This window comes from Rhineura floridana, chromosome 6, assembly GCF_030035675.1.
Source record: "Rhineura floridana isolate rRhiFlo1 chromosome 6, rRhiFlo1.hap2, whole genome shotgun sequence".
Taxonomy (NCBI): Eukaryota; Metazoa; Chordata; class Lepidosauria; order Squamata; family Rhineuridae; genus Rhineura; species Rhineura floridana.
The window spans coordinates 65,793,872-65,818,566 of NC_084485.1; the positions used below are offsets into that span (position 1 = coordinate 65,793,872).

Consider the following 24,695-nt stretch of genomic DNA (forward strand, 5'->3'; position numbering starts at 1 on the left):
TCTTGGTTTGGGCAGCTTCAAAATATTCCACTGAATACTTGTTTTACTTTTAATGTTGTAATCTTTTTTATAACTCTTGTTTTGAAACAGAAATAGTTTTCTGTTTACAATAGCTGTTACTGGCACTCCTGACTCTCCTTTCTAGTTAATGTAGTTTGCTGAAAAACTAAAGCTCGATGCTATAAATAACATTTTTGGGGGAAGGTCAAAACAATTGGCAGGTATGCTTTATTTTGTCTTTTGCTACTTACTGGAGAGAGCCAGTGTGGTGTAGTGGTTAAGGTGTTGAACCACAACCTGGGAGACCAGGGTTTGAATCCCCACATAATAGCCATGAAGCTCACTGGGTGACCTTGGGCCAGTCACTGCCTCTCAGCCTCAGAGAAAAGCAATGGTAAAAACCCCTCTGAATACCGCTTACCATGAAAACCCTATTCATAGGGTCGCCATAAGTCGGAATCAACTTGAAGGCAGTCCCTTTCCTTTTCTTTGCTAGTTACTGGCAAACCAGTCAGATTTACGGCACAATCCTGTACATGTCTACTCAGAGGTAAGACCCACAGTGTTCAAGGGCACTCGCTGCCCACGAAGTGTGCAGAGGTTCATTAGTTAAATTATCACAGAAGAACGTAAGTGTCTCTATTTGGCAACTGAATGCTGATTCATAAAACTTAGAGAAAGGAGAGTATGCATATTCAGATTATAGTGTTTCTTGTTTTTTGTCTTTGTACCAAGGGAAACTGCTATGTTCAAGGCTATGTTTCTTCCTTCCACTTTGGGTAATAGGAGACTTCTAGCAGCATGTTGTTAGCCTTGCTCCCTGTTGAAGGGCCAGTAATATAACAGACGCCTCAGCTCACCGGAAACCTGGAGCTAATTCAGGGAGATGAAATGAAATAAATTACAACTGTGCTTCCACCTCTTTCCTGCTATAGACCACATTTTAGGAAGTTGGGGTGGGTGGGGGTTAGTGGAGATCAGGTGAACTCTCCATTCCATCCCACACAAGATTGCCAGAATTATTCACTCTGCTGTATTTCATGTTCAGCCGCTTGGTTCCAGGTTTTCCAGGACATTGGCCTTAAAAGCAAACAAAACGCTCTGCACGTGACCCAGATATTCCACTCAGGAGTGAAGCCAAGAGTGAAGGTCTGGTTGGAGATCAGGGGACAAGGCTAGGAAGAAAAGGAATTGGCCAGGACAGGAGACTGGAAAGGGAAGAGATTGGTCAGTGTGTCCCAAATGCCCTCCTCCCCCCTTCCTGACTGAGGTCCAGCATACATGTGCTTCCTAGGCAGCGGCATCACTACATGGGTGCGGGGGGTGCGCACCGCACCCGGGTGACACCATGAGAGGGGTGACACCCAGAGCCACCCCGTTGCGGGGCAGGGCACTGACGGGCTGGCTGGACAGGCTGGGTGCGCGGCAGGGCTGGCCTGAGAGTGCTGTTCTCCAGGTGGCAGATGCGGCGGCAGCTGCTGCTCTGGGGACCAAGGAATGGGGGCGGGAGCGCGAGCCAGCGAGCAGAGCGCTAGAGGAGGGGAGGGCCGGGCGACCGGGAGGAGAAGGAGGGGGAGTAGCCATGATCTGGGCAGGAGCCGCTGTAGTCCCAGCCCAGTGCAAGGCTCTGCGCCTTTTCTAGCGCTGCTCTGACATCATGTCGGGCGCGGTGCCCATTGGCTGCTCAGCTCCGGGCCAGGCCCGGCCACCATGTGCTTGCATGGCCCGGCAGGCAGGACGGAGGGCTGCCAGTGGCCAGCACCTGGAGACCTCAAGGGCTCTTCCTGGCTGCCCCGTCGAGGCCAGGCCCAGTCTGGTTGCCTCCTGCAAGGGAAGGCCTGGATTGAGAGGGTGCAGCCCCTCCCCCCAGACCGAGGTCTTCGAGGAAGGAGCCTGGTTCGGGGGCCACCCCAAGCCCTCCCCGCCGGGGTAGGAGAGGACGGCTTCCCTCTTGCCCCCCTCTAGGAAAACAAGGTGGCCAGAGGCCTGCGAGACGGACAAATGCGGGGGTGACACCATGAGTTACCGCACTGGGTGACACCAACCCTAGTGACGCCACTGTTCCTAGGGCTCTTCCCCAAATAAAGAGGCATGAGTCAATTAATTGCATATGATCTAGTTGGCTCTTAAATTTACATGAAACTACGTACTTCTGAAGGAAACAAAGCATGTTTTTTACATAACGAATGCATGTGTTGCAGCAGGCGCCATGTTAGAGGCGTGAATGTGGCATGGAGAGTGAGAGAAGGAAGAATGCCTCTACTGAGGTTATTTGTGAGTTCTTATATTAAATATAATTAACTAGTTTTAAAATAAACCAGTCATGTTTTTTTTTTAATTTTGTTGGCTCGGTCTGATGGGAGTTGTAGTCTGAAATGTCTGGAGGATACCAGATCAGAAAGCCATAGACCTGTAGCTGAGGGAACCTACCTCAGCTCTGGAGAGTGTCTCAGTGGGAGTGGAGCAGAGGTGGAGAGCAGGAGGAGGGAATTTTCTGCAGTGCAAGTACTTTGCGTTTTGAACCTTCACCCTCTCCTCCAAGTCATCCCATTGATTGGCTTCCTGTCCTCCACATGCATGGGGCCCTGTCTCCCCTCCCTGTCTCCCCTCCCTGTGGGCAGGGGAGATTTGGACCATGCCCCCCATTTTTAAAATTATTTTTTTAAAAAACAAACAATGCGTAGTTGCTAGGCTACACAATTTCACACATTATGTTCCACAATGTTTTATTTTAATTTTAAAACATATTTTGGTCCAAACTCATAGAAGTAACGAAACAGGCACGCCAAAAATTAATTTAACCTAGCTGACCTAAGGGCATTGTTGTACCGTTTGTTAGGGTATACTTTTCAAAATTTGCACTGATGCCCTGTCTATACTCCATTAACTTTAGTTAAAATATTGCCCTCAGTAGAGTACAGTCTTCATAAATGTGTTGCTATCAGATATCTTGTTTGGACTAATGAACAGAAGAAACCACAGCGAGCTCCTCAGTTCTTCTCCTCTGGTCCAGCTGCAAGGCGCCATCTTGGTTGATGGCAGGTACGTCATTTACAGGAGTGATAGAAGTAAGTGGGGCATGTGCAGCTCACACTAACTGTCAGAGCTTGGAACTACAACTCCCATCAGCCCAATCCAGTGGCCATGCTGGCTGGGGCTGATGGGAGTTGTAGTTCAAAAAAGTAACTTTTCCAGCTCTGCTAACTGCATGGGGAGGAGGTGCCTGGGAGCTCCCTATCCACGATCTGCGGCAGAGTCAGGAGCTGACGCTGACGCAGATTGCAGGACAGGAGAGCTACCCTCCCACCCTAACAAGGGGCCCCTTAGGGCCGCCCTGGCCTCCCCCTGGAGCTGGCCCTGCATAGCTCCCAGTAGCAATGCAGCAGTGGGAGAGCAGTAAATCAGCTGTGATTTTCTAAACATGTACTAGCAAGCTTGCTCATCCAAGGTTTGGCTTAGCATTATGTGTGAATGATGCCAATGGTAAATTGTGGTGAACTGAAATTGGAAGTGAACTTTTCCAGTCTCCTCATGGCCGTGCATACATGTAAGAATAAAAATAAGCTGTTGTTACATCTATCGTGGGACACTGACATGTACTACACATGCTTAGAAAAGTTTATAAAGAACCTGTACCACATTTTTTTCAACTAGTAGCTTTCTCCAGCTGTCTTCATGTGACTTTTCATTTGTGACTATCACGAGCATTTTCTTCTTCTTTTAATAGAAACAGTTCTTAATGCTCCTGCAAGACAATTATTCCATTTTCATCCCTGCCAAGAGGTTAATGTTTTTCTGAGTTCAAGGCTTCAGATTCTCATTCTGAAGTGCTTGTTACTGTTTTGGAGGGGGGTTGCTTATGATTTTGTATTTTTTAATTTGTTTTATTGTAAACTAGAAAAGTGGGATAGAAATGATTAAGTAAACAAGGGGAGCCTGCAACAAAATATTGTGCTGTGGTGTGCTTCTGTTCAGTGTTCCAAATTGCAATCCTATAGTCACTCACAACAGTCACTTGTAATAAGCCACATTGAACTCAATGAGATTTACTTTTGAGAAGGCATGTATAGGACTATGCTATCAGTCAGTCAGCCATACCCTCTTCCAGGACACTCCATTCCATGCCCCCTGCTTTTCTAGGTTCCCCTCCATCACTCAGCATTCCTTGATCGCTGAGCTCACTGTCCTCATTGGGCTGTTTCCCCCCCCCCATTTTTTTTCCTGATTTTTTTTGTAGGTCTACAACACTCTTGCCAATTTAGTGATTTTCCCACTAAATCTAGTGTTTTAAGGTACGCGTCTGGTGGTGAATTTTCCTGGCTAGTGGGAAATCTAGTGGATGTCAAAACATTTTATGGTCAGAATCTTTACAAATTCCTCAGTTTCATTATTTTTTTCTGTATTATCTAGCCAAAATCTAACCTTCTAATTTTTTCCCTACTTTTGGACATTTTCTTGTATTTTTCATTGTTTGTATTTCTGTCTTTGTGTACAATCTGTAAAGTGCTATTTGACTTTTGTTTTCTCTCTGTTGTAAGCATGGCTAGTTGGCTACCTCTTTGACTGAAAGGATGCCAGAGTAATCCCAACATCACACATTGAGCCAGTGACAGAGAGTAGTATTTTAAGTTAAGTTTTCAGATGCTCTGGTGTGCTTGCTTTTTAAAGGTATAAAGACAAGAGGTTCTTGCCAATTGAATTATTGAGTAGGAAAATGTGCAGGCAATATTCTACCCAATCAAAGTGTGATACAGCCTAAGCATCACCACCTCCTCCTCACAAACCACAGCTGACTCCAACGGACTTGATCAGAGGAGACATGATGATTAGGAAGGAACTATGCGCCTCAGAAATAAATAGCATGAGCATGCACAGAGTGCACCTGCCTCACCAGTGAGGAACCGCTGTTTGTATTTAATAAGATGATTCCACAACAGGTATCCTTTGTATGAATAGTGCATCTTATAATCATCACAAAAAGAGACTGCTGGATCATGCCAAAGGCCCTTCTAGTCCAGCAACCTGTTTTCAGAGTAGCCAACCAGACAAACACACACAGCATTTTTTAAACCTAAAAAAACTAGGAATGCAAAATCACCATACTTCGAGCTCTAAATATGAGAGCTGCCCTCTCCACAGTAGTTTTCCCCTCTGCCCCCGCCCCCCAACAATGGTTGCTAGTACTTCCAAATTCTATTATCCACCTTGTTAAGCAATTCCTCATAACAGTGTTTCACAATAATTCAAAAATGTTATCAAACACGGTGTCTAGTGGGTTAAGGTCAGATTTTGGTGGATTTGGGGCATGGGTCTGGTGAGGAAAAAACCACTTATTGGCAATGCTGTTCTACAAACTTTGGGGTTCCCCCAGGCCTGCTCATTTTATTTATTTATTATTTATTTATTATTTGATTTATATCCTGCCCTTCCTCCCAGCAGGAGCCCAGGGTGGCAAACACACTTACTCTTGTGTGTAGATGGTGCCATTTTGGCTATTTTAAATGCTTTCGCAGTTGTGGGATTGCTTTTAAAGATGTTTTTAAGGTTTTAAAAAAGTTTTTAAAGATATTTTGTTTTAAGATGTTTTAAAGTGTTTTGAGTGTATTTGTTTGCCGCCCTGGGCTCCTGCTGGGAGGAAAGATGGGATATAAATTTAATCAATAATAATACACTCACCTCTGAACTTCAGAAATAGAAAGTTAATTAATCCTATTGTTTGAGCCATTTTGAAGAGTGCAAAGTGAAAAAGCACTCATATAGGTATTAAATGTGCATAAGATGTTACTATATAGTCGGACTCTAGCACAGAGTGTTACAACCTATTCTATTTCCGTGAGAGTCGCCCCTTTTGGAAGGGTTTTCTGATTTTTAATTGATTTTGTCCATGCTCAATAACATTTTTTAAAAGATATTATCTTGTCACTGGGAGCTGGAAAGTGTGAGTGTGTATCACATATAAAGTGTATATATACAACTTATATGTATATAAATTAGGAAAGTGTTTTATTTGGGCTTGGCATCTGCTGTAGAATATTATCTTTTTTTTGCTCTGTGACTGTTGTCAACATTGTACATCCAAAAAGAAAAGGAGCTATTTTCCAGGACCTTGTAGAGTAGAATAGGAGGTGAGTTGTGCTGGCTGCAGGAATGCTAAACATTCAGGCTTGTTTGATTGCCTGGCTATTATCACCTCGGCTGCTTGTCCTCCAAAACTGTGCTTGAAACCTTCCCTTTGTCTAGCTTTCCCCCTTTAACTCATATTGAGGCCCAGCCCACTTACCTGGTTTCCAGGTGAGGAATTTTTGATGAGTTGTTCTGTTGTTTCTTAGAAAAAAATGTTGTTCTCAGTTCATCAGGTAGGGCTTATGTATATTTAATGGAAACCGTCAATCTGTCTCTTGTGGGAGGGATAAAGCAGACCCATCTTGATCCTGTGCCAAATCAGTTTAGACTGGTGGCTATATTGCATTCATCGCAGGCAGCTGCTTATTTTATTGCTTAAAGTGCATACTGCATAAGAAAAAGTGCAAAGAGCAGATGGTTTATAATGTATTTATAATTCACAGCTTAACAGAAGATGTATTTCAAGTAGGAAGATAACATCTGACTGGATTTTTAAAAAAATGGAAATCCGTAGGGGGGATTACCAGCAGTAGGACAAACTGTTCATCTGAAAATGCATTTATTTACTTGGGAAAAGAGTGTGGAGGTTCAGTTCCAGAGTAGCATTAAACTTAGCATACCTTTAGTGTGCTGTGCTAGGAGCTATGCAGAATATAGTGACACATTCTTGCCCAGAATGCTCATAGTTTATGGGTGAAAATAAGTCACTTCACCACAGTAGCCCTCTTCAGATGTTCAAAGCATGGAAAGTGAATGTGTGCAGAGGCGGGGGCAGGAGCCCAATGGCAGGCCCTGCTGCCTGCCAAGGTTTATTCTACTGTACAGCTAGACACACTTTGTGCATTATAAAAAAAATTGTGCAGTGTGAAATAAGTTTTTGTCCAGTTGATTATATGGGGTTTAATAAGGAGCTAGGTAGTTTCTAAAAAAGAAATAGATGAGAAAAGATATAAAAAGTAATAGAAAATGAAGGCAAATACTGGTTCATTTCAAATCTTTATAACTTTATACTACTGGTCAGTTTTTTTGGTTTTAAAAAAAAGAGTGCTAGTAGACATATATTGTGGGTGCCAACACAAAATGGCAAACAGGCATAGGCAGCAAAAAAGAGGTACAGGTACTCCATACTGGTGAGTGCTGTCACAAAAAAAAAAGCCCTGCTAATAGTATATTATGGGACACATTATTTGACTAGTTTGGGGGCAGGCAGTGTGCTGGTTGCTTGTGCAGTAGGAAAAAAAGCTTAGAAAAAAGCTGGCCCTCTACTCAATATTCATTTACTAGGTTGCACAGTCCTTATGTGCATACAGACTGATATACATGGAAGCTATGTACATGTGCTTGGAAGACCTGTTTTGTTTGTTTGTACAAGAGAAGGGCCCGTGCAGGTGCTGAGTCTGAAAAAGTAGAACACAGCTCTAGTGAATGTATGTATGTCACTATGCTCTTAGTGTACCCCTCCTGTCAATATGTTCTTGAGATGCTTTGTACATTTGAAAAGGGATGGGTCACTACTCCATAGTAGGGTGTCTGTTCCTTGTGACACTGAATATTGCCCTGTGTCTGAACAGCTGTGGTGTTGAAGAACTGATGTAATGCAGTAATTGCGAGTGCAATTTATAACCTGGGAATTCCCCAGTTGTAATTTCACCTCAGCCATAAACCATATAGGTTGCAGTTGGCAAGCTTTTGTAATAATAATAATAATAATAATAATAATAATAATAATAATAATAATAATAATAATAATTTTTATTTCCTCAACTCTCTCCTGCCCCTACTCCCCAAATCTATGATGTCGAAATCACACTGGTCTGTTGTGAGCTGAGCTGCTTGGCATGCACTGTTTGTAACACTCTGGTTAACTCTCCACTTGGTCATGATTCTTCCTGGACAGCCCTGAGTCAGTCACATGCACTCACCTTAACCAGCCTTGTAGAGTTGTTAGCAGGGCCAGTGCCAGAGGGCAGCCAGGTTGGGCCCTGGCTAAGGGCCCCTGCACCCCAGAGGGGCCGCTCGTTAGGGTGGGAGGGTCGTGCTCCCATTCCGTGATCCATGGCAGCGTCTGGTCCTGCAACTCGACCCTGCTGGAGATCATGGAGAGGGAACTGCTAGTCATCCCCCCATACAGATAGTGCAGGCTTCAGTAAGCCCACCCACATGCCTCACCTATCTCTCCCATCAGTGTGAATGGCGTGTGTGCTATGCATGCTGCCTACCATCACCCAAGATGATGGCGGGGGCTTCCCTAAGGGCTGATGACCTCACTGCCATCTTGGTTGATGGCAGGCATGCGTGCTATGTGCTCACATCATTCACACAACACAAGAGGTAGCTGGGGTGTGCATGCTGGCTTACTGAAGCCCATGCTGACTGTATTGGGGTGTTGTTTGGGAGCTCCCTCTCTGCGATCCGTTCCAGGGTTAGCCCTGTGTCACCTGTACGGGGGGTTGTTGGGCTACGGTGTTGCGGGCCTGGGGCAGGCTGGTGCCCAAGGGCCCAGTCATGCCTGGCACCAGCCCTGGTTGTTTAAAACTAGATTATCTCCATGTATACATCCCAGAGGAAGGGCACAACAGAAACATCAGAATGATAATAATGTGAGTTGTGAATTGCTTTGAATACTTGATGTGAATTATATAAATGCTTTATTTATCTATCACATTTTTATCCTTCCCTTCCTCCAAGGAATGCATCTCCCTTTTAGCCTCACAACAGATGGTAAGAGAACTTAGGCTGAGAGAGAGTAACAGGCCTAAGGTTACTCAGTGAGCTTCATGGCTGAATTGAAGTGGGTTGAGAGATACAGCTAAGAATATAAGAAGAGCCTGCTGGATCAGGCCACTGGCCCATCTATTTCAGCATCCTATTCTCACAGTGGCCATCCAGTTGCCCATGGGAAACCCGTAAGCCGGACCTGAGTGCAAAGAGCACTCTCTCCTCATGTGGTTTCAAGCAACTGGTATTTGGAACCATACTGCCTCTACTTATGGAGGCAGAGCATAACCATCATGGCTCGTACCTACGGGTCTTCCTGGCTGTAGTCCAACACTAACCGCTATGGCACACTGAGTCAGACCAGTGGCCCATCTAGCTCAGTATTGCCTATACTGACTGACAGTGGGTCTCCAGGAATTCAGACACAGTTATCTCCCAACTCTACTTGAAGATGTCGGGGATTGAATCTTGGACCTCCTGCATACAAAGCAGATTACCACTGACCCGCAGACCAGCTTCATTAGAGTATCATGAGCACTGCTTTCTTTTCAGTATGGTGGGCTCCAAATGTGCCTCTTTGGCTGGGACTCTTCCACCATAGCATCTAATCTGAGTGTGTGCCTTGCAGAGCCAATCTGTCAGCAAACCTGTTGTGGTGGAGATTAGTGGTTTATAATACATGCTTTCTCTCCACAAGGACTGTTATTTGTAGCCAAACTTGCCCCTGCCAAATAGAAAGCATCTAATTATCTTAACAGCTCCCCTCCTTCTCTCTCTCTCTCTCTCTCTCTCTCTCTCTCTCTCCACCTCCCCCCATCTACATTTCCTCCAAATGACTGAGTTGAGAAACAACCTGGGCCAGCTACAACCCATTCATTTGAATGGGAACAATGCCCTGGTCATGCTGGCTATCCTTTATGCTAAGTTTGCACCTGAAGCAGCAATAAGAAGAACGTCTAAAAAAGAACCTAGAGATGTGTTAGGAGCTGCAAAAAATTGGTTCCCGCTTGGTAATTCCTCCTTTCTGGTACTGGACTGGTCAGTGGAGGCTGGTGGCTCCGATGTCAGTGGACAGTGAATCAGCTCCATATTTTAGTCCAAGCTTTCAAAGAGTTGTCCAACATACACAGCTCCTTGAAAGTTCGGACTAAAACCCATAGTGGATTCACGGCCCTTCTGACATCAGAATCACCAGCCTCCGCTAGAACTTAATACAAATGGACCTAGGTCAGCCTTTCCCAACTAGTGGGCCACCAGATGTTGCTGGACCACAATTCCCATCTTTCCTGACCATTGGCAATACTGGCTGAGGCTGATGGGAGTTGTGGTCCAAAAACATCTGGTGGCCCATTAGTTGGGAAAGGCTGACCTAGAGCATAGCAGCCAGACGTCAGTGGCAGCTGGTGGCTCCATGTCAGTGGGGCAGTGGAATCAGCTCTGGGTTTTAGGCCAAACTTGACCACCACTACTCTTGGTATGCATAACCTTGGATGTAACCAGGATAATTGTACCAGTTCCTATATAGAGACTTTGTTGCTTTACGTCAGTAAGCATTATACACTGACATATTACTAGATGAGCAACTCATGAAGCATAGAAGAGCTTTCCTACAATAGTTTTTTTTTTTTATTCCATGCCAGTTCTGTGTGGATGATCTTGCATCTCTTCAAAGAGTCCCACTTGAGTACAAACTCATCTGTTCTGAAGACAGGACTCTTCTGAGTCACAGTAACTTATGAGAAAGGTTTCAGGGTGGGGTTGCCAATTGCTGGGAACGCCCCCCTCCCTCTGCCCAGGGCAGAGCTTGTGCCTTTTTAACAGCTCTGTGAGAAATTCAGCCGATTGCTTGTCATGAAATGCAGAGATGGGGGGCTGCACTTGTTGAATCACTCTCTGTAGTGCTTCTGTTTAAGAGTCAGGAGCTCTACCAACCAAGAAAGTGGAAATTTTGTCGTTAACAACATCAGGACCTCACGGTGAAGAGCAGGTTATAAATGAACAACAACTTGAAGAGGCTTTTAAACAAGGGTCCCCTACTCAGCTCTGTGGCACAGTGATATTCCAGATGAAGAAGCATGTGGCACATCGTAAGTGGAATGTTTGTGCTGCGTTCAGCTGTGTCTGTAAGGCAGGGTTCTGCAGACTTTAGGTTTGTCAGATCCACTTTGTTTTTTGTTAGAACCCCAAGATCTACCTAGCAGAGCCAGGTGCAAAAGACCTATTGCTCAGTTTCCTCTGAGCACTCTCTGAGTTTAGGAATTTGTTTGCAATACTGTAATTTATGTAGAAAAAGTCATTTTGTTGGTGCTATTGTCAAACTATTGGGAGTTAGAAACTCTTGCTGATCTACTGCAGATCACCCAGAGATCTACCAGTAGATCCCGATCTATCGTCTGCCCACCTCTGCAATATACAATAATTTACAGTGTGGCTTCTTCAGCAATGGAAACAGGAAAAAGAAAAAAAAAAGGCAGGGAGGGCTCCCAAACCAAATAGGATAGGTGTGCAGAGTATAGGTTAGCTCCTCCTCCTTTCTGCTAACTAATGCCGTACATCTTACAAAGAGTGGTGCACTCTCTGTGTCTCGGCCAGGCTCACTTTGCTGGAGAAGCTTTGTCTGGGGGGGGGTGAAACCAGTGTGCTTGGAGTTCACCTGTTGGGCTACAGCCTCAGCAGAGAATCAGGTGAGATGGTACTTGGTGTTATGGGTAAATGGTGGCTTTTCAGAAGTTTTCAGAAGCTGGAACAGCATGATCTCAGTCTCATTGCTTTTAGCTGTATGCTGTCTTTCCTGTTTCCATCTCAAAATAATCCTGCTGATTCCCCACTCTGCTCCCCCTGCCCCCTTAAAGAATGCTTCTCCATGAAGAGGGTCACAAATGTTTTGACAGAAGCATGATTTCAATACAAAACCGTAATGGTTGTGTGACTCATTATTATTGAAATATTGCAGTTGGAAATCTGCTGGGGAATTAGATACATGTTTTCGTAACCTATTATAGTAGGGGAAAGGGATTGTATGGCAGCCAGGAATTGCTCTGGGTTTCTTTCTGTTAACAGATCCTTGCTTTTGATGTGTGCCAATAAATCTTGACTGCAGAGTATGAATTCAGGCTTGCATGTGACAGAACAAAACCTAGGTTTTGACCTGCCTGGTGCCTAGGATCTTAAACTGGAGACTCTGCAGAGACCTAGCAGAAAATCTAGTTCATCCCCAAACACGATGTCTGGTTTTACTAGAGTTGCAACAATAAGTACTACATAATTCAGTGTGCTACAATATCTAAAATGCGTGCGAGTTCATCTGAGGTTATGTTTTGGAAAGGTTTAAAGTATTCCTGTATGAGTTTCATGGCTTTAGGGTACATGTGTGTATAGATGCATGTATATCCTGAAGAAGGTTTCATCCTGACAAGTTTTAAAATTGTCTGACTAGTTGTTTTGTTAGCTTCATGGCTGACACTCTCTTTAGTTCAGCTTATAGCAGTCTAAAGACAAATTTTAAAGCAGCATAAATATAACTGAATTAATATGAAGAGAAAAAAATCAGTGGTTGCCTCTCCCAGTTGAGGGATGGCAATCATAAACCCAAACTGGGCATCTAACCATCCCTGTCATCTAGGAACTAGATAAGAGAACTGAACAGAACTTTTGAAATCATTCTTATTGAGATTTTTCAAATTTCAAAGTACAATAAATGAAAAACAAACAAACCAGAATGCAAACTATGGGAAAGTGAACAGAACTTTTAATGCATAAGATCATAAGTTCTCAACACACCCTTCATAAGAGAATGTGCTTTCGTCCTTGGATGAATCATATAGGACTGATGGATGCAAAATGCTTTGTGACTGTATTTTTTTTGTGTGTGTGAAGTTAGTAATCTCACATTAGTGTTCCACCCAATCATCCAGGTTATACTTTACATGATATCATTAATAAAATGATAAACTTTTTATGCATACTAGTATGTGTGGGATATGTGGATGGGTGCTGCTCCTATGAAACTTGCAGATGTGAAGAATATGATTAACCCTTGCCAAATGGGTTTTTACTCAGAATTATTAGAAAAGAAATGTGAGAAAAACATCTTTGGAGTGTAAATAATTTTATATCTCTGGTTTTTCAATCTGGAAAACTTTCTCTTATCTGCATTAGTGATGTGTTGCTTCAGTATCTGTTTATATTCCAACCCCCTTCCCTTCCTTCTGTATGCAGTCAGTTACCGGTAACATTAAAGATGAGTTTCCATACCAGTGGAAGGTAAATGACTCAATGGGAGTTTATCACTTCTGCCTTTAAGAGATGAAGGCTCTTCAGTTAGCTTCTATCTTCAAGATGTCATGCACTAGCTGTCCCCTATGCAGTTTATGCCTCTTTTTCCTCTGCTTTGGTATGGTCTTCTCCTAAGCATGCTAAAGAAAAGCACTCTTCTAGAGACTCATTAAGACCATGAAAATGGGTGAGAGGAGAATGAATTCTTGGGGGAGGGAAGGATGTGAGGCATGAAAATGTCTGCACCAGTTATATGTAGAATGAAGATGATGGCCCCATGAACGTCTCAACTCTGAGCAAAGAAACTCCTTCCTTAAGGGCCATAATTGCTTTTCTGGGGAAAGGGTTGGTGTGCCTAGGATACAGCACACACAGGCCTACTCTAAAGCCACATACATTTCAGGCAGTTAATTAATAGGTGTTGACCTCTTCTAGACTATTCCTCTGTATTTACTCTGATCTCAGATGTTAGAGAGGTGTGGGCCTTGTGGATTACCCATATTCATCATGCAAGAGTTTGCCTTAGAGAGCATCACTTTTTATAGGGATGGGCCTGTCATTGCTTTCCAGATTGAGATAGGTTAAGAGTCTCTGAACAGGGTGCAGGGATGACTCCTTGCAAATGAGAGATGCTGCACAGTTAAGGTAAAGATGTGCATGCATGCATATTTTAATACTTGAAAGCTTCAGGCACCTTTTCCATAATACTTCCTGTTAACTGTTTCCCAAAATGTGAATGTTTGTGGTGTTGGTATTTTGGTCCTCTTTTTTATTTTTGTATTAAAAATGAGAGATTCACAAATTGACTGTTAGCTGGGCACAGTTTTAATGAGGCTCTGAGGGTGCTTCCCCTGAAAGGCTTTAAAATACTTTAAATAAGTAAATTACTAAAATAACATTTGGACATAGGAAATTTTCAAGATTATCACAGATGACAGGGACTGGCCATCGGTTAATCCTCCTGCACAAAGTCCATTCACATGACTGTGGGCTGCTCAAGAGAGGGATGCTTCCTGAGAGCGAAAAGGGAACTGTGCTGGTCAGAAAAGTCCCTTTGGCTCTGTCAGTGTGTCTGTTCCAAATCTGTGTGTGTTAGGGTTGCCAGGTCAGGAGCATCCCAAACGCTGAGATTTCAGGGGCAGGCCCTAGTGATATCATGGGGGTGGGCCCTAGTGATGTCATTAAGCATGATACATTAAGCATCAACAGTTGCTTGGAGCATACCAGTCATACAAAAAAAATTCTCTGATTGGAAATTAAGATAGAAATCTTAGCTAAATGAGGGTGTTTCTAGGTCCAGCAGAATGCTGCAGCACAATTGCTGACATCAGTGAGACCCTATCAGCACATAATACCTCTGCTCTGAAATCTGCACTGGTTGTTGATTTGCTACCAGGCCAAGTTCAAGGTGTGCTTTCCATATTACGGGTTCCAAATGGTACTTGTTCTGCTCTTGTAAGAAATCGATCTTTTAGTGTGGCAGTACTTGTGCTTTGGAACTCCCTGCCTATTTACATTAGGCAGGTGACTTCATTGCTCATTTTGGCACCTGCTAAAAACATTTCTGTTTAGGCAAGGCTAGCCAGGCATGTAGAAGCTAATATGTTTTTTATCTGTTTTTAACTCGTTGGTTTTATTTTAAATGTTTTTAAATACCTGTCTTTAACTGTTTTTGCCAATATTTTTCTTGTTTTAATTCCTTCTATAAACCACTTTGAGGTTTTTTTACAATAAAGCGGCATATAAATGTTGTAAATAAATTTTGGAGTCACTTTGGCCCTTGGGTCTCTTTCCTCTTTTGTACCAAGTCAGGCTGTTTGGTACCATCTAGCTCAGTACTGATGACATGGACTAGCATTGGTTCTCCAAGATTCCAGGCAATAGTCAGTTCCAGAGATTGAATTTTGGACCTTTGCATGCAAAGCATGTGACCTACCGCTGAGCTACAGCCCTGTTTAAAAACGTATCTTTTAAAATTGTTCCTTTCAATTCACTAATGAATACACAGCATACCAAGGGCAGATCCACACCATTCATTTAACGCACATTCAACATACATTTGAAGCACATGAATCCCACTACAGAATCCTGGGAACTGTAGTTTGTTAAGTGTGGTGGGAACTATAGCTGTGAAGAGGGAACTACACTTCCCACGATTTTGGGGGGGAAGTGATGCGCTTTAAATGTGAGTTGGATGTGCTTTAAATGTATTATGTGGCTCTGCATTACTTCTTAAACTTTGCCTGCATATAAATCATTTTAATTAAATTTTAAAATGGAAATAAGCTACAAAGTTTACTTGGTAATCATGGGATACGCATGGGATCTTTCAGCCTAATCTGGCCCTCAGAGTGAAAACAACAGAGGGGGACCAAAACTACCCCAAGGAAGATGTGCACACTTAAAATGTAGAGGAAATAATCATTTGTAAATAATAATTTACAACCATAGTGTGAAATCAGATACATATCAAAATATTTATATAAGAAATATTTATGTAAGCATGAATGTCAAAGATGTTTATTATTTACACAACCTGTAAAGATATTTACAGGCATACCCCGCGTAACGTTGCTTCACTTAACGTCGCCTCACTATGATGTACATGCTCCATACGCCACCACACCCCGCTTAACGTATGCGTGCTTTACAATTACGGACACTTAATGGCATGACGCCGCTGCCATCTAGTGGCGATTGCAGTGCAGTACATGCATAGATAATTGCTTCACTTTAAGTACATTTTCACTTTACATACACGCTCCGGTCCCATTGCATATGTTAAAGTGGGGTATGCCTGTATACAGGCATACCCCGTTTAATGTTGCCTCGCTATAATGTACATGCTCCATTCGTCCCCATACCCTGCTTAACGTTCGCAGCGCTTCGCAATAACATATACTTTATTGGCATGACGCCGCTGCCATCTAGTGGTGATTGCGTGCAGTACAAGTGAAGATAATTGCTTCACTTAAAGGTTATTTTCGCTTAAAGTATACTCTCTGGTCCCATTGCATACGTTAAAGCGGGGTATGCCTGTAGTGCAACCATATGCATGTTTACTCAGAAGCAAGTCCCAGTGTATTCAATGGGGCTTACTCAGATAGGGAAGCATGCACAAGACTGCAATTCAATGACAAGGAATTTCACTCACCCAATCCAAAATTCAGAATCATGCCACTTTAAGGTGTTTTGCAACAGTTTTATATTTGTTTTATGGTTATTGGATTTTAACTGGCTTTATTTCTTGTTGTGAGCTGCCTCGGTTTCCAACCCTACCCAGGGCTGGCATTTGCGGGGCCCAATTGGGAACCTTATGGCGGGTGCCGATTTCCGTGAAGCAGCAGAAATGGAAACAAGCGCTGCCTCTCGAGGGTTAAAAAAGGCACAGTTCCTCCACAAGCACAGGGCCCCAATCAGTCCAATCGGTATTTTGCCGGCCCTGACCCTACCTCAGGTTTGTTGGAAATATTCCATATACACACACACGGAGATGTCAAAATACATACACCCCATATAATAGTTTATTGTCAAAACCAGTTGGCCAGTGCATATATTTTAAAAAAGTATTAGTTTCCTGCCAAATAAAAGCAGTGACACTTAAGTAAGCCCTGCCTTAGTGCTTAAAAAAAAAGGATTGGAGGGGGAGAGAAAGATTTACAACACAATCCTTTTCTATGTTCACTCAAAAGTCCCACTGATTTTCAGCACAATCCTAACCATGTCTATTCAAAAGTAAGTCATGCTAGATTCAGTGGGGCTGACTCCCAGGTATGTGGGATTAGCATTGCAGCTTTACTCCCAGAAATGCTTCCTATTGGGAAGGTTTTCAAAACAGGTTATGAATAAGACAAATAAACTGCCCTCTTCAACAGTCCAGTAAAATTTAAATTTGTTTGACTCCTTAATTAGAAAAGTATGATACTGCAGCATGTACACTTTTTAAACCTTCTTTTCAAAAATTATTTGGAAGATTAAAAAAGTATAATACGCCATTTTTTACAAGTAATTAAGAAAACCTGTATGTATACTTTTATGCCTACCAAGATCCTGCTGTGATCTTCTGTTATAGTGCAATCTTATGCATCTTTACTCAGAAGCAAGTCCCAATCCTGTACAGAGAAAGTACTCTTCATGCTGCTGAAAGCTATACATTTACTGAATTCCTGATGTGAGGCAAACAGCAAAAGGAAACTGTTCCCAGAACTTGAAATAGGGTTTAGCTATTGCTGTTGTCAGTCACAACCCTGACTTCACTTATTGGCTAAAAACCTGAAAGGGCAGGGATTAGAGCAGCTGGTACTAACAGAAGTTGCAGGGAGGGGGCTGACATTTTGGTTTATATCTTTTGAACGAGACCACCTAGAAACTTAATTTTTTTTAAAATGAAAGCTAAGAGTCCAGAGATTAAGGTGAGTCACCCAGAGACCCGGGAGGACCCCAAAAAAACAGTCTCTGGGCAAAAAACGGACACATGGCAACCCTAGTATGTGTGGTGCTTTCTATGAAGTAAGACTTCCTTAAACTGGTGAGCTCTTGTGGTTTCCTGCCTGTGTTTAAGGGTATTTCTGACTTAGGATTTTGTTCCTTTATTAAGCAACCCAGTGAGTCCACAAAAGAAGAACAAACCTTACATTTGGAAGAATACCCTGTTCATCTAAAATAAAGGGAGCATCTGTGGATACCAAATGTACCTGATTGAGATACTGTGGTTATAGTTGGCCTGTAACTACTTAAGTGACATAGTAAAAAGCACTCTTTAGGATACCCTTTTTGAGGGCTGTAGAATTATTTACATTCTGCCTTTCAATCTCCTCAAACTCCAGTGGATTTTGAAGTAAGTTCACAGAAACTGTACATGGCCACCATCTCTAAATGCTGCTACAGACTCCACTTATTTAGTATGGAAAACTCACTCTTTGTTAGCCCCCATATTAAGAAAAATTACTTTGTGGCTACATATTATGGGTGGTAGCCTCAGAACTCCAGTGAAGACAAACACAGTGGTTTAAGGATAAATTGCATGTTAAAGGGATTGATTATGATGGAATATTTCCGTTCTATAGGAACAGATAAGGGATGGTTTTGGAGACAATAGCACCATCTACTGTTATATTTTGTTGTGTCTCTTTACCTGGTTCTACCAAAGGTGGATTGTGTTCAAGCACAAGGTGGTTGAGCATAATAGAGTTAAAACACTTTCTTTTTCTAAAAAAATAAGTGTCCCCTGACTTGTATGCATGCTTCTTTTCTCTCCTCTTATGCATGTGACTGAGTAGTAGTTTGGTAGAGAAGGGAGATGTTTGAAGGTCAAAAAGATAGTTAGCCCAGTGACAGCAATTTGGGCATCAGGTTAATCAGTAAATTCACTACAACTGCCTAGCAAAGGATAGCTGATCAGCTTTATTGGGGGAAATGGAATGAAGTACCATCTGTTTATTATTTATTTATTTATTATTTGCTTTCTATCCTGCCCTTCCTCCCAGTGGGAGCCCAGGGCGGCAAACAGAAACGCTAAAAACACTTTGATGTATTGCCTTCAAGTCGATCCCGACTTATGGCGACGGGTTTTCATGGTAAGCGGTATTCAGAGGGGGTTTACCATTGCCTTCCTCTGAAGCTGAGAGGCAGTGACTGCCCCAAGGTCACCCAGTGAGCTTTATGGCTGTGTGGGGATTCGAACCCTGGTCTCCCAGGTTGTAGTCCAACACCTTAACCACTACACCACACTTTAAAACATCATAAAAAGACCTTAAAATACATTAAGCAAAACGATGTTAAAAACATTTTTTTAAAAGCTTTAAAACATCTTTTTTTAAAAAAAGGGTTAAAAACATATTACTAAAGAAAACACATTAAAAGCAGTTCTAACACAGATGCAGACTGGGATAGGTCTCAACTTAAAAGGCTTGTTGAAAGAGGAAAGTCTTCAAAAGGTGCTGAAAAGATAGCAGAGATGGCGCCTGCCTAATATTTAAGGTGAGGGAATTCCACAGGGTAGGTGCTGCCACACTAAAGGTCTATTTCCTATATTGTGCAGAATGAACCTCCTGATAAGATGGTATCTGCAGGAGGCCCTCACCTGCAGAGCGCAGTGATAAGACAGTCTTTCAGGTATCCTGGTCCCAAGCTGCATAGGGCTTTGTACACCAAAACTAGAACCTTGAACTTGGCCCGGTAGCAAATGGGTAGCCAGTGCAATTCTTTCAGCAGCGGGGTGACATGTTGGCGATATCCTGCCCCAGTGACCAGTCTCGCAGCTGCATTTTGCACCAGCTGCACCTTTCGGACCAACTTCAAGGGCAGCCCCACATAAAACTCATTACAGTAATCCAGCCTGGAGGTTACCAGTGCGTGGACAACAGTGGTCAGGCTATCCCGGTCCAGAAACGGCCGCAGGTGTCTTATCAGCCGAAGCTGGTAAAAGGCATTCCTAGCCATGGAGGTCACCTGGGCCTCTAGCAACAAAGATGGATCCTTGAGCACCCCCAGACTATGGACCTGCTCTTTCAGAGGGAGTACGACCCCATCCAAAGCAGGCGACTGACCAATTATCTGAACTCGGGAACCACCAACCCACAGTGCCTCCTGCCCTCATCCAGCCCATCACCGAGTCCAGGCAGTGGTCCAGGGTTTGCACGGCCTCTCCCGATTCAGATGTTATGGAGAAATAGAGCTGGGTATCGTCAGCATACTGCTGACACCTGTTCAGTCCACCTACATGTCCTCATGCTGGGTACAAAAGTCTGGTGTGTTTTGTTTGCAGGGAAGGACTCCTCATGAGGAGGTTTTGAGTTGGAAAGGGAGCATCATTTGAAAGATGCATTGTGGGGTGCTGTTAAGTCCACAAAAGATGGGAGGGCACAGGTTGATACCACGCACTTGCATAAAAGTTATATATTCTAATTTATATGTATTGATTTAGGCTGACATTAAGAGCGAAAGCTGCACTGTAAGGGAAAAAAGTTTTTTTCATAATGGGGCAGGGAGGAAAGGACAGGGGATTCCATCCCAGTGCAAAAGACCTGAGGCTTGGGCTTCTTGGCCCACTTTCTAACTACATCCCTGCCTCATCGCCTTTTAAAGCTAAGCTAGATTTAAACACCACATTTTATGGCAGTGAATTCTAAAGATGAGTAGTTCATAACCTTTTTTGGGGTCTCAGACCCCTTTGAGTATTTGATGAAAGTTATGGACCCCCATAAATAAATACATTTTTTATTGCATTGGAAATTGATTTGTGTGTGTGTGCCTGGTTCATGGACCCCCTGAAGCCACAGGTTAATAACCTCTGTCATAGATGAATTATGCACCATGTGAAGAAGTACTTCCTCTTGTCAGTCCTGAATCTCCTGCCAGTCAGCTTCATTTGATGACCCCTCTGGGTTCTAGTATTATGAGAGATGGAGAAAGACTTCTTTCCGTCCACTTTTTCCACACCATGCATAATTTTATACCTTTCAATCATGTTCCCTCCTTCACTCACCTTTTTTCTTAAAAGCCCCAGATGTTGTAACCTTTCCTTGTAAGGGAGGTATTCCAGCACACGCACCCCTGCATTATTCTCCTTGCTCTTCTCACTTTTGACAACTCTACAATAACTTGTTTGAGATGTGATGACCGGGACTGTACAAAGTATTCTATGTGTGGTAGCATCATAGATTTGAATAAAGGCATTACAATACCAACCGTTTAAAAGTTTGATTCCTTCATAATGATTTCTAGCATGGAATTTGCCTTTTTCACAGCTGCTGTAGACTGAGTTGACATTTTCAGACAGCTGTCCACCATAACCTCTGGATCTCTTTCTAGGTTGTTTAGGATTTTTTGCCCAAATATATACATTTTATATATTTGCTTATATCGAATTGCATTTGCCATTTTGTTGCCCATTCATCCAGTGAAATAGAGCCTTAATGTACCATATGATCTGTGGAACATGCTGTTACTGGAATATGTATGAGATAAATGGGCTCAGCCGAATATTATTCTTCAGGTTAGTGTACACATCATTGGTCTGCTAATAGATCTTTCACTGATACTACTCTCTCGTATGCTTTAAGGTGCGTATATAATGTAAAACTAAATCCGCTTCCAACCAGTTTACCATTCACAGCTAGAGATGTAATATTTGGGAAATTTCAGATTTTTTTCTGGAAAAAATTGAAATTTTGGAGAAAAATGGAAAATTTGCATTTTTTTAAAGTGCTCTTTACAGATCAAAAGTCACCTTTTTACTTTAGGAACATAAAACGTATTAGGTGACTTGGATTACCATTAAATGATCATGTTTGGTATATTAAAAGTACTGTTTATTCAGACAATAATTACAAATTGAATTTACTTTTTAGAATTTTAATTTTCTTGTTACAAATGGTGCTACAAGCTGCTGAATTGTAAGGAACCTAGCATCTATTTCGCTTTGCCAATTTATGAGGAACAGGCACAAAACAATAAAAACAGGAGAAACCATCAATATTATACCAAAAAAGAGAAAGTGATTGTGTATTCTGAAAATGATTGTCTCTCCAGCAGAGCTTGGAAAAGTTACTTTTTTGAACTACAACTCCCATCAGCCCCAGCCAGCATGGCCACTGCATTGGGCTGATGGGAGTTGTAGTTCAAAAAAGTAACTTTTCCAAGCTCTGCTCTCCAGGCCCCTACAGCGCCAAGCAGACATAAAGCACTCATCTTCATAGAGAGGGCTGAGAACCAGAAGGGGGAAAACCAAAACTCAATGAACACTACATAACATTTAATGTCTCATTTTCTGAGCTATCACTATCAGTTTCTGCTTCTTCTGCTTCATATATGTCATCATATTTATCATGGACTTCAAAAAATTGAAGGTTTACCTGGGTTGAAAGAAGCTTCTATACCCTTTTACAGGTCATAGCCCCAAAAGTTTTAATTTTTCCAATTTTTGGGGGGGGGAGGGAACCTTAAAAAAATCTGTTTCCTACCCAGTTTTTCACCTCCCCCCCCGGTTTTCACATCTTTACTACCAAACCATGGAATCCCAGGGAATTTAATTCTAAGCTCTTTGAGTTATTATACAGCCACAAGAGTGGCTGTATATTATAGCCAGTGTGGATTTTTCATATTCCGCAATGTTAAATTGAAAATATCCCCCATGCCATTCTGATGCTTCCCATAAGCTCATTTCAAAACAAAACCTTACAAAACTTATAGTCCTGAACTCAGAAACGCTTGCTTAACAACCCTCTCAATTTTCATGGCTATACACAAAACAGTCAGAGAGAACAGAGAGATCAAAGTCTAAAAAGAGAGAGAAAACCCCCAGAGCCCTTTTGGACTTTCCCCCCTGAGAGTTCTCATAATCTGTTGAAATTCATTAAAAATCAGCCATGTTCACAGAGTACCTGTAATCCTAATACTGACCTTGCCCCATACTCTGACCTTCATCTTCTGCAGTTTAAAAGTTAAAAAAATGCCTGGCTGATTTTTAAATTAAGAAATTTTGGCTGGAAGCCAATGATAAGGGCAGGCATGCTCAGTAAGGACCAACTGTCAGAGTTCTAAAAGCCTCACAGCTGCTGGGCTTGGTTAATCAGGGGGCCACCCCACACCAGACTTTAATTTCACGTGAGACAGTCATGGCTTCCCTCAGAGAATCCTGGGAAGTGTAGTTTGTGAAGGGTGCTGAGAGGAGACTCCTATTCCACTGACAGAGCTCCAGTGGCCAGACTGGTTTAACAGTCAGCCACTCTGATTGAAGGTCTGTGAAGGGAACAGGGTGTCTCCTAGCAACTCTCAGCACCCTTCACTAACTACACTTCCCAGGATTCTTTGAGAGAAGCCATGACTGTCCAAAGTGTAATAAAGGCCTGGTGTGTATGTGGCCAGGACAGCTTTGGTTTAAATTTGGGTGGGAGGCTACATGTGTCTGCTATAGAATAAAAAGGTGGGGAAAACCCTGAAAAGCAATGATACTGTTCACAATGTTTTCCTTTTGGAAAGGAAAGGATTTTCTTCTTTGCCCAGTGCCCACCCACCAAATCTCCCCAGTCCTCCCCTCTGCCTTCCCTCCCTCCTCCTCTTCCTCCTCCCATCCCGTGTTCAGTTTCACCTATCCTAAGCATAATTGCAGGGGAGTAAATCCCACTGAACTCAATAAGCATGCAAATGATCAATCCATTCTCAGCAAGCTTGCACAGGATCCCATTTCTTACCTCCCGGATTAAAAAGCAGGGAAATTCACTAATAGGCAAAAAACCTTGCGGTTTAAGAATGTACCTATACAGTAGGGCCCTGGTTCCTGGCGCTTTGCTTCCTGGTGTTCCGCTAATGCGGCGGCTTTTGTTTTCCATTTTAAAGCCGATTTTTGCTCTTTTGCAACGTTTTCGTGCGACAGCCCCATTATAGTCTATGGGTTCCGCTTTATGGCAATTTCCGCTTTATGGCGGGGGCCTGGTCCCTAACCCGCCGTATAAGCAGGGCCCTACTGTAGCCCGCAGATATTTCTAGCAAACTTTTAAAAGCAGGGAAATTGGGCAGCTATAGTGAATGCACCAGGGGAGCAGGAGACCTGACCTCCTCTCTGAGGTATTGTACTGTCCGACAAATTGGTCAAAATGCAAACACCATTTGGGTTGGTCTTTCACAGTCCAATCTACTTCCTGTAGGGTTACGAACCGTACTCTTTTAAGAGTACATGTACTCTTTTTGAGATGGTGCAACAGCATACTCTTACTTTTCACTTATCAAAGCCAAATGTACTCTTTTTGAAATGACAAAATGATGGTAACCCTAACTTCCTGTGTAGCTTAGAAGAATTTGGTAACATGTGCCTCTGAGCATATGGTGAGTGGTGGCAACACCTGCACTCAGCCCAAATAATAGAAAGAAGACATGTGCTGTGCTGATCTTGTTTTAGCAGGGAGGAAGCAACATTATTAAGACAGTTGATATAGTTCAGATGGTCACTTTAAATATGTCTGATTTACTTTGCAATTTTAGTGAAGTTTCCTACAGGAAATCATTTTCTTTTGTTTCCATTTCTGTGAATATGTGAAGTACAGCAACACCTTTGAAAAATTTACACTAAAAAAACTCCAAACATAATTGTGGAATAATGGCACTGACTTCTGCAGAATAGTCTCCAGTGGACCTCAGGAGTGTCTCAATTTGCACAAGATAAAACAGTGGGAGGTGAAATATATTCTAGCAAAATTCTAGGTGTGCTGTATGTTTTTGACCATGCCCACCTTGCCTTAAATGAAGTGGTTTAAACATAGCAGGCTGAAAACATGCATCCTCTTTTTTCCAACAGCTAGAGTCATTGCTGAAGTAGCAACATATTGTAATCAGTCTGATTTTACATCAAACTGCAGTTTCAGATTCAACTGTTAATGCACCCAAAATAGAAATAGGACATAACCAACAATTTGAAATACAAAAGGCTGTCTTCACCATCATATGACATTGACCAATAAAAAGGTGTTGAAATTAATAAAAATAAATTTGACACAGATCTAGGATGAATAATGAGGGAAATAAAATTTTCTAGTTTAGATTCTCTGTAGAAACATTAGTAACACAGGAAAGAAGCAAAGTAA

The 24,695-nt window shown here is 42.5% G+C and overlaps 1 protein-coding gene across 1 annotated transcript in view; it reads left to right on the plus strand.

Annotated features, from left to right (window-relative positions):
* The window catches only part of SLC45A3 (solute carrier family 45 member 3), a 71,068-nt gene that overhangs the window by 25,635 nt on the left and 20,738 nt on the right, over positions 1 to 24,695 (plus strand). The window lies entirely within an intron of this gene.